Genomic DNA, 12,582 nt, shown 5'->3' on the forward strand with positions numbered 1-12,582 from the left:
GGAAAAAAGTACTATGAACCCACTGAGGGGGAGTAAAAAATGTGTGAGAAGGTTAACAGGAGAGAAATGACTCGAGATTGGGCTAGTAAGTGCGGGAGTCAGCCCCACACTAAAAACTTTTCGTTGCTTTTTTGCGTTCAGCAACTGTTCTATTGACTGGAGCAAATCTTGTGAGTAGGTTAGCGTAGCTTACCTGGTAGCTAATATACTGTGGGAAATTTGAGTAGCAGGATAGGATTAGGGAAGTGTAAAAATGTTTTAATCTGCCATAGTTTGTCAGCTGTCTCTGGTTTAGCTGTGACAGGTAGAATAGATCTTTTATTATTAGAAGCTTCTCGTTGTGTTCTTGATTCATTCTAGCGGATTTTCCATACTGCCAGTGGAATTAATTTAATTGGCTAGTTAACTGGCATAAGAAAGGCACTACTACGTTTGCCTTTCATTCACTGTCAACGAAAAAGTAAAGTTCACCTGACATGGTATTTGATGTGCTTGAGAACATATCCTTTGATTACCTGCCTGAAACATATCTAAGACAAATGGTACTGTCAGAAGTAGTTTAAAAAGAGAAATTAAAGAGACCACAGCAATATTCCATTAGTTTGAACTTCCAATCTTCTGATGGATTTCATAATGATTGCTATGGCTAAAAATGAGAGAGAGAGGGGGGAGGGAGGGGAAGAGAGGGGCAGAGACCAAAATTGTAGTACAGATTGCAGATTCATTTTTGGAAATAATGTCAGTTTTTAATGGGATTCTGTGTTCCATTTGGTATTCAGCTGCGTTTTGTGCTGAATTCAGGATCTGACTAAAAATGTAACAGCTTGGACTCGGTGTTTTGTAAAACAATACACGACAGCTTACTATGCACAGTACTGCCGCATGATATGGTAACAGCTACTAAAAGCGAGAATTTTCCGTATCCCATTGTACTGTTTTGTTGCTGTGTCACTGATCCAATACAATGAAAAATGTAAATATGATTATGGTGTGCATTGTCTTGGAACTCACGGATAAAGGCTTTTTTCAGCATTTACTCAATCTGTTTTATCTTCCATGACAAAGAGATCACATTTGATTTCCATCACAACGATTAAGTACTGCTCATGCTTGATTTCAGCATTCAGTTTTTTTGAAAATATTTTTCATATTCATGGGGTAAAAGGTTGTTTTAATAGACAGAAATGAGTGATGGCATTGTGTGAATAGAAGGGGACAATCAGGCTTACACAAATGGATTTATTGGATTCTAGAAATGGATTCTAATACATATTTCTGCTATATGAAAAAGGAGGAGGATGCATTCATCAATTACTCCATTTCAAAAATATTTGCATTCTGTGTAAAGATCCTCTTGGTCTTTCGTTTCTGTTAACAGTTAAAGATCCGGCACTGTTGTTTACACTCCAGCTACATTGTAATATGCTTTTGAGTGGGCTTTGTGAACAAGGTCAAACCAAAAGCAAGCGGAGTCAGAACCACGAGCCCCTTCTGTCCTTCCCACAATGCATCTGCTTGAGGTCAGCACAAAATTCGCTGACCGTCCTTACCGCTCCGGCCCCGGTTGGTGTTGCCAGGTTTGTCAGGCGAGTAGCTGCGGCCGTGACCTCGTGTCTCTACGGGTGACTGCCTCGCCCCTCTCCAGTCAGACGCGCTCTCTGGGAGCATCTGGCGAGCGACGTTACAGCAGCGGGGAACCGCGCCTGCTGCATTGTGGGCCGGCCGGACCCCCCTGGACCGCGGGGCGTGGGGCGGGCTGGATGCGGTCCCCAGGCATATTGGGAGTCTGACACGTCAGGGAAGGAAACGAGCGCGGGGCGTGACGTGTGTGTGTCTGTGTGTGTGTCTGTGTGTGTGTCTATGTGTGTGTGTGTGTGTGTGGAATACACATTGACGTTTGCTCACGACACCTGTCAGCTTATCCAGCGCTATCTCTCCATCCCGCTCTCCATTGCTTCAGGCTCTGCATATCTGAGAGTTATGGGAGCTTTCACTCAAGCCTCAAACCTGTGTGGGGCTCCTGTTATGGGACAGCAGTCTCTGCGTTGTGCTGCGCTTCTTCAAATTATTTTTGCAGATAAATACCTGTACGGTGGTTTTCCAGCTTGGGAAGCCGACCTGATTAATGGGATTCTGACCATTTCTTTGTCTTTTTGGAATTGTGGTTTTCTTGTGGCATTACTTTGTATTCTAACTGTAATATTTTTTGGATTAAATTTCTTTATTTTGGTTTTTATCATGAAAGGTTCTATTTTTCATTTGTTGTAACCCTTAAATATTTACTTCACATTTATTATATTATTTACTTTTTCATATTATTAAATTTTGTTGCCATGTATACAATATAAGCAGAGCACACTAAGAGCATTGCTCTAACTACGACTCGACGGACTGATTGATGGATATGATCTCAGTGCACGACAGTTGATTGATTTATTATATTATTTCCTGTAACAGACCATTAGAATTTTTCCTGATATACATATCAAAGCTCGGTGACATTTCAATTCAGTTTTCATTTAGTTGATTCAATTTTGAAATGAATTCGACACAACAGTAGTTCAAAAGAGGGCAGGTGAGCGCGCTGGTAAAAAACTCGCCGCGGCGAGTCCCGGCTTTCCCTTTTTGAGTGGCGTCTGATTAATGACGCCGCGCGTCGGGACGAAGATGCTCGCTGACGGATTCGGTGTCGACGTCTGGGGGCGACGGCGCGAGAGGGGAACTAGCGTGGGTGAGCGGTGGTGGCCGCAAAGCTTTGCCCCCGAAAGAGCGCGTCGGCTGACAATCGACACGGGGTGGGGGGAGGGGGGGGGGGGAGTGGTGAGACCAGGGGGGGATTGCCTCCATTCCCTGCCCGTTTGAAGATATAGATCCCCACTCTGCCGAAACGCGGTCAGGGTTGACCGAGTGCCACGTTTGCCACTTCAGCAAAAAAAAGGGGGGGGAGAAAAACCCCACTGCCAACACAGCCGCCCAAATTGGATGAGCTGACAGGACAGGTCTGTGTTAGAGAGGATCATCTCACTGGGTCATCTGTGATAGTCTTAGAGAATCTCTCTTTTTATATAGCCTGGGTATTGGGCTTATTTTTTCTGAATAGCCTTTCCTCTCTGTGGCCAGATATATATATATATATATATATATATAACAGATCTGTTGAGTGTGAATGCAGTCTATTCTATTGTGTAAGTATAAGATTTATCAGATTCATCATTTCATGCGTTGTAATGGAAATGTTATGAACTCACTGTGAAGTCTTGTGACCCTGCTGAGGCACAAGTTTGTACTGTAGTGATGGGCCTGAAGGTGCAGGCTGGATTGTCCCAGAGCCAAAACATGCAGGGGCTCCCTCTGTGGGGCCATACAGCTAGCCTTGGCCTCACCCATGGAGGGAGGGTCTGACTAATGAATTAAATGCATCCAGGAAAGAATGAATCAATAACTAACTAGCTTAACTAACTAAATGAATAAAGAAATAAATAAACCTTCCATTTCAACAATTACCCAAAGATTTTTTGCTGCTAAGTGTTCAGCATAAATTTGATCCAAAACAGGGACTATTTCAATGTCAGATATTATGTCTGGCAACATAAAACACTGGAATATAGCCTACTGTATTTTATATATTAATGATGGACGTGAGCTGCACTTAATGATATAGCAGGAAACAGTTGTCATACATTGTTATATCTACTATGAAAAAGGGTGTGCACAGATAATGAAGTGTTAAACCGTTTATAGTAAACATCTGTACGGTGACAGCAGTGATGGATGCCCTACAGATGTTTTCTGTGAGCATTATCAATGTGCCCATAAGAACAACTGGTATACAGAGGTTGAAGCAGGCAATTTAGCTTCTGACTGAAAAAAACTTTATGCAGTGTATGCCACGGAATGCAAGAGTAAGAAGTTAAATGAAGAAATGAGAGGTCTGATTAAATTCAAACTGTGAATGATATACATCTCGGTTAATTACTAATGATCTTATTATGCACTTCAAGCACCTACTTAAACCAACTGATTGCTGAGGTGATTGTGTTTTAATTTCAAAAGGAGTGATACGGCAAGCTCAGAGGTGTCATGCTGTTCTGGCATGTTAATGATCGATCTAAATTGTTTAATTGAGGGTACAGGTTACTGAGTGATGAAAGCTACCACCTCTTAAAGGAAAATGAGAGTACTTGTGAGCAGGGAGCAACAAGCAGCGAGTTTTAACAGCAATTAATAATGCAGAAATTGAGTGGAATGCAGTGTAAACATACACTTGGCCTTTTCACACCATTGTAAAAGCCCTCTTACTGGTACCTTTCCCCCACTAATATAGCTGTCCCTCCGTTCAGCATGAAGCTGGTCTACAGAACTGCCTCCTGCTTGACTTTTTAATGCTGCATTTTCTGAGATGGCCTACAGACTCCCAGCCAGTGGAGATGCAGTGGAGGAGGAGCTGGAGAATGGAAGGGATGCATGGGCTGTGCGAATGGACGTTTGAAACAAAGTGTAGCAAGCAAACTGTCAGGGCTGAAACAAACGGTGCTGTACGCGTGCTACCAGAGCAGGAAAATCTGCGCGTGCAAAACCGATCTCGGTATCGCTGTTATCTGTTGTCTGTCGCACGCTAAATGTGAAGAACGCTTGCATAAATACGCTCAAAGCGATGGTTCGCTAGGGTTTCTAATTTGACTTTTTGGTTTGAGTGGAGACCCTTTAAATGTGGACTGAGTGTTGGCTTATTTGCTGTTATTTGAAGTGAAAGAGGCTATTGAGTTCCACAGTGCTGGGGTTATGAGGTGTTCATTTGTTATTCTGGACTTGTATTAACACTCCAATGCACAAACCGTGAAAAACAGTTTTCTCTGTTTGTCATTTTCTTGTGTGTTACCTGTTAAAGTCAATACGCTAGACTGAAGTCAAAACATTTAATTATCAGCACATAATTCAGTTTATGTAAAGCATTTTATTGTGTGTTGTGTTATGCATTTGGCCGTCCATCCATCCATCCATTATCTATAGCCGCTTATTCCTGGTCAGGGTCGTGGAGGTGCTGAAGCCTATCCCAGCATGCATTGGTAAAGAGGCAGGATTTTATATAATCGCTGATACTCTAATGCGTCGTCTTGCTCTTTTAACCAGAAAACATATTTCTTGATCTATCTTTACTTTTGAAAATATATTGTAGACATACACAGTATTGTTTTTGCCTGCAATTTAATAGATACACTGACTTACTGTTCCAAGAGATAATTTACATGTAATAAGATGGATGTTATCTTTTAATTACGGTAAAATAAAAAATTTTAACCATTACCACAAATCATAATTTTCAGTAGCCACTTAAATCCTCGAAGAACAACTGTGTAAGAATAATGGAAAAAGTAAAAAAACTCAAAGTCAGAATCAAGGCAACTTGACAGTTAGAATGAATGTTTCCTCAAAACCCGTAAACCAGCAGATTATTTTAGTGTGCATAATGTGAAATTTAACATACGTGATGAACGATTCAGATAACGGACCTGTTCCGGTTAGAAGCGCCGCGAGACATTCATCAAACAAAGAAGCTATGAAATGTTTTAAGGAGATAAAGCCCACGGACCTGCTGTTTCCCCCCCTTTGAGTTTAATAAAAGATTTGATAATGTTTCTCAAAAAGCCGTGACTGCAGGCTAGCAATTATTCATAGTGGTAGGAGGCAGTAACGACAGTGAGGAAGACCAGTAGTTACCGCCGCTGCAAGACGAGGAAGAGAGGTAATGGAAGCGGGCTATCTGAGATCTTAAAAACACAGCCCCCCTGCACCGTACTCCACATCCTGGTGTTACTAGACAAAATTATTCACCTTGACTTCAATCATGTCTGGAGGTTACCCTGCTTTGTAATAACGTTATGTTGATGTTCAGGAAGTACATGTTTTTTTATTGTTGGCTATTGATTTGTAAATGGCAAATGCGGCAATGAAACACACTGGTCAATGTCTGAGGACATGCGCTTGCCCTGTGTGAAGTCTGGCATTTCTGTCACCCGTAAAACAAGCTTCCGAGTGTCTCTTATGTATCCACTTTATTGATTTTGTTTCTTGGTTTTTTTTTTTTTCCAACTCTTTCTATAAAGCACATTTAAAATGTTTGGCTTGGAATTTTCACACCGCCTCCCCTGCAAGGTCTCAGATCTAAGTCTGGCATATACTTCAAAGGAACAGACAAATAAAAACTTGTGGAAATTGCGGAAAGTTTTAACAGACCAAGCCTGAGTTTTTTTTTTTTTCTTTTCTTTTTTTCTCGGTAAAGCTTGAAAGCAAGCATCCTAATCACTGTGCAGGTACACTATGCATACATGTGTAATTACCTGCATTTTATTCACCGTTGTTTATTATTATCAGTGACAGGTTACATTAAATAGTCATTTTAATTATGTAAAGACACTATTAAGGAAGAGCCATGGAAGCATTATCTAAGTACACCTGGTATGGACTCCTAATGAGATGGGTCTTTCAGATCATTCTGGAAGCATTACAGCCAGCCCCACTAACTGGTAAAATAATGATATAATTACAAATCTTATGTAACCATCCGAATACATGCCACAGATGCTGCATACAGCTTCTAGCTCTTTCTCCTCTTATATTATGCACCAGCTCTCATTATCTGAGGTTAATTGCACTAAATAATTGCAACACAATGTAAATAATACAAGATGTGGAATTGAAAATGCATTCAAGAACATACTGCGCATGTTTAAATATAAATAACATTAATATACACAGTATTAGATAAAGAGGTTTAATTAAGTTCAAATGAAAATCACAGCCTGTAACTGAAGTCGGTCTCAATAAAATCAATATGTTAAATGCAAAATAAACATGAAAAGAACACAGATGCTTGTGTCAACAACACTCTGATACTGCTATGCTGTAATAGGAGACCCTAATGATAAACTCTTAACTCATCAACACACATGGCATTTGATTTTGATGAGTCAAGGCAACGTAGCAAGCAAACGAGGCAAGATTTATTGGCACGGGAGAATGGCAACCACTTGTCCTTGTTTGTGACCTTGTCTGTCTCACATTCAGATAGTGTATAGGCTATCCCTTCTCTGTGCTAGGCAGTCCGGTCACATGCTTCATTGGCTTCAAACCAGTACTCATCCCACTTAAGTTCTTAAGAGTGTGAAAGACTCTCTAGACTCCGTTCCTCCTCCAAGACAACGGGAAGTTCCGTTTGCCGATCCTCTTCGTGAGCGGCGCTGGCTGCTGTGATCGTTTGGCGTGCGGAGCCCTCGCGATCCGGGGCGGACGTGTAACAAACGCGAGGACAAGTCTTTCGCATTTTCAGCTGCATCTTCATTTTGCCAAAGAGGGAAAAAAAAAAAAACGTATGTGTGAGTGCTTTGAGTTTACAATCCCGATAATGCATTTCACAAAGGGGACTGTACACACCTTTCAAACGCCTACACCTCTTCAACGGTTTAATTTACTTGAAGCGCACGGAACAAGATTTCAAACTGGCTACGGAAAGAAGCTCTTTAAAATAGAAGAGGGTAATTATTAGTAACATTATAAAGTGTACCATGTTTCCCGGGCAGGTACAACTTGGAAAACTGTCAGCCTTGCTTAGTGGTTTCCGGGGGAACTGCCAGGGGTCTTCTTGGTTCAGTTCTCTTGTCTGTCAGGAATCGGAGATGAACGTAATGATGGCTGCCTTCTCAGCACTTTTCCTGAAGCGCTCTGGAAACATTATGACGGGCAGCATCCCCCGACTCTTAAATTGGCTTTGCTGGTGATTTAGTATGGCGCGTCTCAAAAGATGTTTCCACATGGGTTGAGAGTTCATAGGTTTGTGATATATTATGAGCTTCTGGTCATTATTTGCATGTTAACATTTTTCTTTCCGATGTTGAAATGGTTTATAATAGTAGCTTTTGATGTATCTGACCTTCACGTGTTCACACCACTGTTATCCAACACTGTGTGATTCATTTGATATCTAAACAAGTGTGTGCATTTCTATAGAGGCGCTTCATACAGTATCTAAACATTAGTGTTCACCAAATTCTGGTTTCAATCATTGCCTTATCCCAAAAAGATTTAAAACTTTAGATTATTGAGTGCCTTGCTTGGTTTATAACATGTTTAAGCATGTGTATAGAAGAGAGTATAGAATGTCACGGTAAGTACCAGTAACAATGGTGAAAAAATTTGTAAATGAAAACAAACAAAAAAAATGACATGAGTATGTATTCAGTATTTAGCTTCTGTAAAGCCTTGTGTATTTCTTGATTTTAGTAGGAAGTAGCACATTGGGGATTACATAATGCTACATTAAAATAAATGCAAAATAGAAAAACAAAATAGGCTTTTAGCAGCCTTGAAATCAAGTGCAACCATAAAATAATCAGTTATTTATCCAGCATGGGTAAAGCATTTCCCAATGGCTAGCTAAACAGTTGGCACTTGACTTCTGATTCTATTCAGATTGCTGGTGACCTCACCGATTAGAGAAAATGTTGTTTGGCCTGGCCTCCCTTTTAAGCTGCAAGCGCAGAGCTGTTTCTTTCCCCCTTGCGTTTCGTGCTGTCGCTGGTCAGCCTTGTGGTATCCCATGGCAACCGAACAGCGATTAGCAGTGTAGGTAGGTAGGTAAGGCGTATGTCTCCCGGTTGATGCCCCTTCTGTGGTCAAAGGGGGGGAGGGGGGAGGGAGGGCTGATTGAGGTTATGCTGCTGCTGCTACAGTGCACGTTAGCACGTCCAGTCGGCTGCTGTCATTCTCTGCCGGTCTCATCAGTCCAGCCCGTACGCTGTATATATCTCTTCATGAGCTCCTGTCTTACCTCCTAACTGGCCTAGCACCTCCGTGGGCTTTACGGGCTCACCTCTTTAGGCCCACAGAGGTGCTGCTGTCATTGCAGTTCACGGTCGTTCTTCCTGCAGGTGCTGCCACAGCTGACATCAGTTTGTGTCCGGACAACATGCCTTTAAATCCGGGGCCCCTCCAGGCGTCTACATTAGGGTCGTCCAGTCTTATCCGAAAATCCGCTGGCCTGGGTGCAGGCCTTTTTGTTTTAGCCCAGTGCTAAGAAACCTGATTCTATTCATTCTTAAGGTCTTGAGTGAAGACCATTATTAGTTAATCAGTTGAATCAGGTGTGCTGGACTAAAACAAAAAACATGCACCCGCATTGGCCTTTTTTTTTTTTCCTGAAAAGATTGGACACCCCTGATCTGTGTAATAGAAATGAGTACAATACCCTGCAATTTTATTACTATTTTAATACATTTTTATTTTATTTCTCCTGAAACTATTACAGAAACACTGCAGCTGTGTGGTTGAGTTCCCTGCAATCCAAGGCTGTGAGGAAGATTCCCATCGCAACCTCTAGCAGGCCTGAAACTTTACTGGACTGGGCAGAAAAACCACAAGCTGGTAAGTTGCTGAAATCACCGACAGGGTCACCTAAAACTGTGACTTCAGTTACACAGATATCTCCTCCACCACTCCTATCATGCATTTCTCTTTCTTCTCAGTCAAAATGGATGCACCCTTGGACTGATTTCAATGGTATCTCTGCTGAAAATCTGCGATATGGTGATGCAGGTTTCCAAGCTGTCTGATCTGTGTCTGTTGCACAGAATTACTGCTGGGTTGCCAGATGCGTTCGCAAATCCCTTCGTTGTGGAGCCAAACCCCCTACCCCCCTTTTCCAGTCTGGCAAGTTTCTAACTTGGGCAAGTTTCTTTCTTACTAATCACAGGTATGGAATTGGAATTGTGGGGAGGGTGTTTACATGTCAAGGAAGGTTTGACTTAAAATCCATGTAGAAAAAAAGCATAAGGCAAAGGAAAAACATATTTTGATCTGCAATCTACACTGAAAATGCTAAGTTAGGCTATATCTTTATCATTTTGCATTTTTATCTGTATAAGAATCTATGTAATCACAAACATGCAAAGTTTAACCGTGAACCGTGTATATAAAACAAACTTTTCCCACATACAGCATACCCACTCTATCACGCTTGTTTGTTGGTACACGTACTTAATGTCACCATTCAATTATCCCAGTAGAAGCAACCATTAATTATGATTTTTCAATGCACTACTACTAAGTTCCAGCAATCACTCTCCACTAATGTTCTATAATTACAATGTCAAAGTGAAATCCATTTTCCTACAGATAGTATTCACACATTGGGCAAATGTGATAATTAGACAAAAAAATTCCCCGTGTTAATTGTTAATACGCATTATTAAAGGACAAAGGTCGCTTCAATCATTTTTATAGCATCGGCTTGTGAATGACGGTCGCGTTTCCGGTGGCCTCCCGAAACTCGGAGAGGAAAAACTTTCGTTTGGTGGCTTTCCCGGCGGTGTCCCACGGCAACCAGTCTTATTTGGCTCAGGTCCGCCGCGAGACGAATGGATTCAATTCTCCGCGTTTTATTTGAGAGAAAATCACCCTCTTGATCTAAAACCGAGCGCCTCCTGTGCGCGCGGGATAATTAGGAGACGGGGGCGAACCGTCCCGCGTTGCGACTCCCGGTCCCATTCCGCCGGCACGGTCCCGGCCTCGTCGGGCTCGTAAAAAAGCCATGAGGAGACGTGTCGATTAGGCCCCTCCCCCCGCTCTACGATGCTCGCTGTGTGCTGGGGGGGATGGCATAATTGAGCTCCTAAGGCTTGTGAACAGGCGCCGAAGTGCCCGTGTGCTGGTTAAGTATTACCCAGGAAGAGAGAGAGAGAGAGAGAGAGAACCTGAGGGGCCCATGCTAACATGCTGTCTCGTGTTCGGGGAGCTGTCTTTCAAACGGGCCTGGGTTTGGCGGACGGCGGCGGATCGTAATGATATTGATTTGTTGAAATGAGTGTGACGCGCTCCGACACGTCTCAGGAACTGTCATTTCCTTTATCTGTGTACACACTTAATCTGCTCGGCTCTGTTCCGCTGGATCAAAAAGAAAAAAAAAAAGCGAAACTTGTCGGGGAAATAAAACGGGGCGTGCGCTCTACCTGCGATGCTGGAGGCCGTTGCGTTGACCTCTGACCCTTCCTCACCTCTCACCCAGGAAGGAATTGAGGTCGCTATGAAAACAAAGGCGAACAAACAGAATTAAACCCTTTTGGTAGATGAAGCAGCCGAATGTCCCTGGTGTTTTTTTTTTTTTGTGTAATTGCAGTTCATGTAGATAACATGTAAACACTTCCCATCGGGGGGTGTTTATTGTTCAGGCACTGTTACACATGTCGGGACTGACAGAAGATCGACTGATACAACGTGGCTCTTATTTTGGTTCTAGCGTACCGTGTTACTGCCTTGTGCCTACCGTACGAAACATTCAGACTTGATTGCACTGGATTCTTTGACGTGGTGCAATGGGCCACTCTGATGAATGAGATGCCTTTCAGACCAGAAGCACCCAAAGTAATACAGTGACAAGTTGGGTCTGATATGGGGGAATGTGCCCCAACCTAAGGTCCATGCAAGCGCCATGTAGCTCATTATGCAGATAAAGATTTCTCTGAAATATGTTTCCTCTTGCAAATTTGGTGCCTGTGACATAGTTGGGTACGCTGCTTCGGTGTATGGCTACTTGCGAAGAGGGCCTGAATGGATCGGTCAGTAAAAGCACTGTTTTGTCAAAGTAATACACAGCGATCACGTATCAACCTCAAACAGCTATGTGAAATGATTACATTATGATTATTATTTGAGTGCACTCTTTGCGGTGTGTGATCACCTGCTTGGCTAATGATACTAATGATGGAGGCTGTTCATGAACGCCATTTAGTAATATCTGAAGCCCTGCACAATATGGAGGAGCGCAGCTGCGTTAATACCGAGGACAAAAGGGACTTTTTAATCTACTGACTAAATTAGATGGAGAAGGAAATTCACTTTTCATTACAGCCATTCAAATATTTCATATGCCTTTTTTTTTCTAAAATAATCGCTCTATATTCAGTTTAATTAATTTCTAAGATGTGGCATTGTCTTAAGCCAAATGGAATGAGAATTACTTGCCAATTTTGAAAAAAAAAAGTGTGGTTCCAGAGTTTTTGTTTCGATTAATTATTAAGTTTTTTTTTTTGAACGCTAACAGATGGCAGTTGGAATGACCGGTGGAAGTGGAGCCATTTGTGAAGGGCTGGAGTATGTTTGAAAACACACGTTATTGGCATTCAGAGCCTTCTAGTCCCACTGTGAGACCAGTGCTGTTCAGTGCCATTCTGTGGTATAGTAATACACCCCCCCCCCCCCACCCTCCTAAGATTAATAAAATCGTTTGTACAATGCATATCAATTCATTAATTTGTGTGTGTGGAGTAATGTGTAGATTAAAAAATATAGATATGTGTTAGCATATCTAAATACTGATAAACACATATTTATGTGTGTATTTGAAATGCACAAAATTTCTTATTTTTGAACCAGTTGTGTCAGTTTTCTCATTTGCTTTATGTCAGTTAAAACTTCATGGATTAACGAAGATTTAAAAGCAGTGAAGCACCCGCATTAATAAAATACCGCTGTACCTTTATAGAGTGCAAACAGAGCGAAAGAACAAACTAAGACACCTTAAGAACCTTTAAG

At 42.0% G+C, this 12,582-nt stretch overlaps 1 protein-coding gene across 3 annotated transcripts in view; it reads left to right on the forward strand.

Moving 5' to 3' along the window:
• Positions 1-12,582, forward strand: part of il1rapl2 (interleukin 1 receptor accessory protein-like 2) — a 324,225-nt gene that overhangs the window by 30,462 nt on the left and 281,181 nt on the right. For all 3 annotated transcript variants that reach the window (XM_064329375.1, XM_064329376.1, XM_064329377.1), the window contains one exon: positions 9,302-9,417. The gene's annotated coding sequence lies outside the window, so the exon portion shown is untranslated. The remainder of the gene's footprint in view (positions 1-9,301; positions 9,418-12,582) is intronic.

Source organism: Anguilla rostrata, chromosome 3 (genome assembly GCF_018555375.3).
Source record: "Anguilla rostrata isolate EN2019 chromosome 3, ASM1855537v3, whole genome shotgun sequence".
Lineage (NCBI taxonomy): Eukaryota > Metazoa > Chordata > Actinopteri > Anguilliformes > Anguillidae > Anguilla > Anguilla rostrata.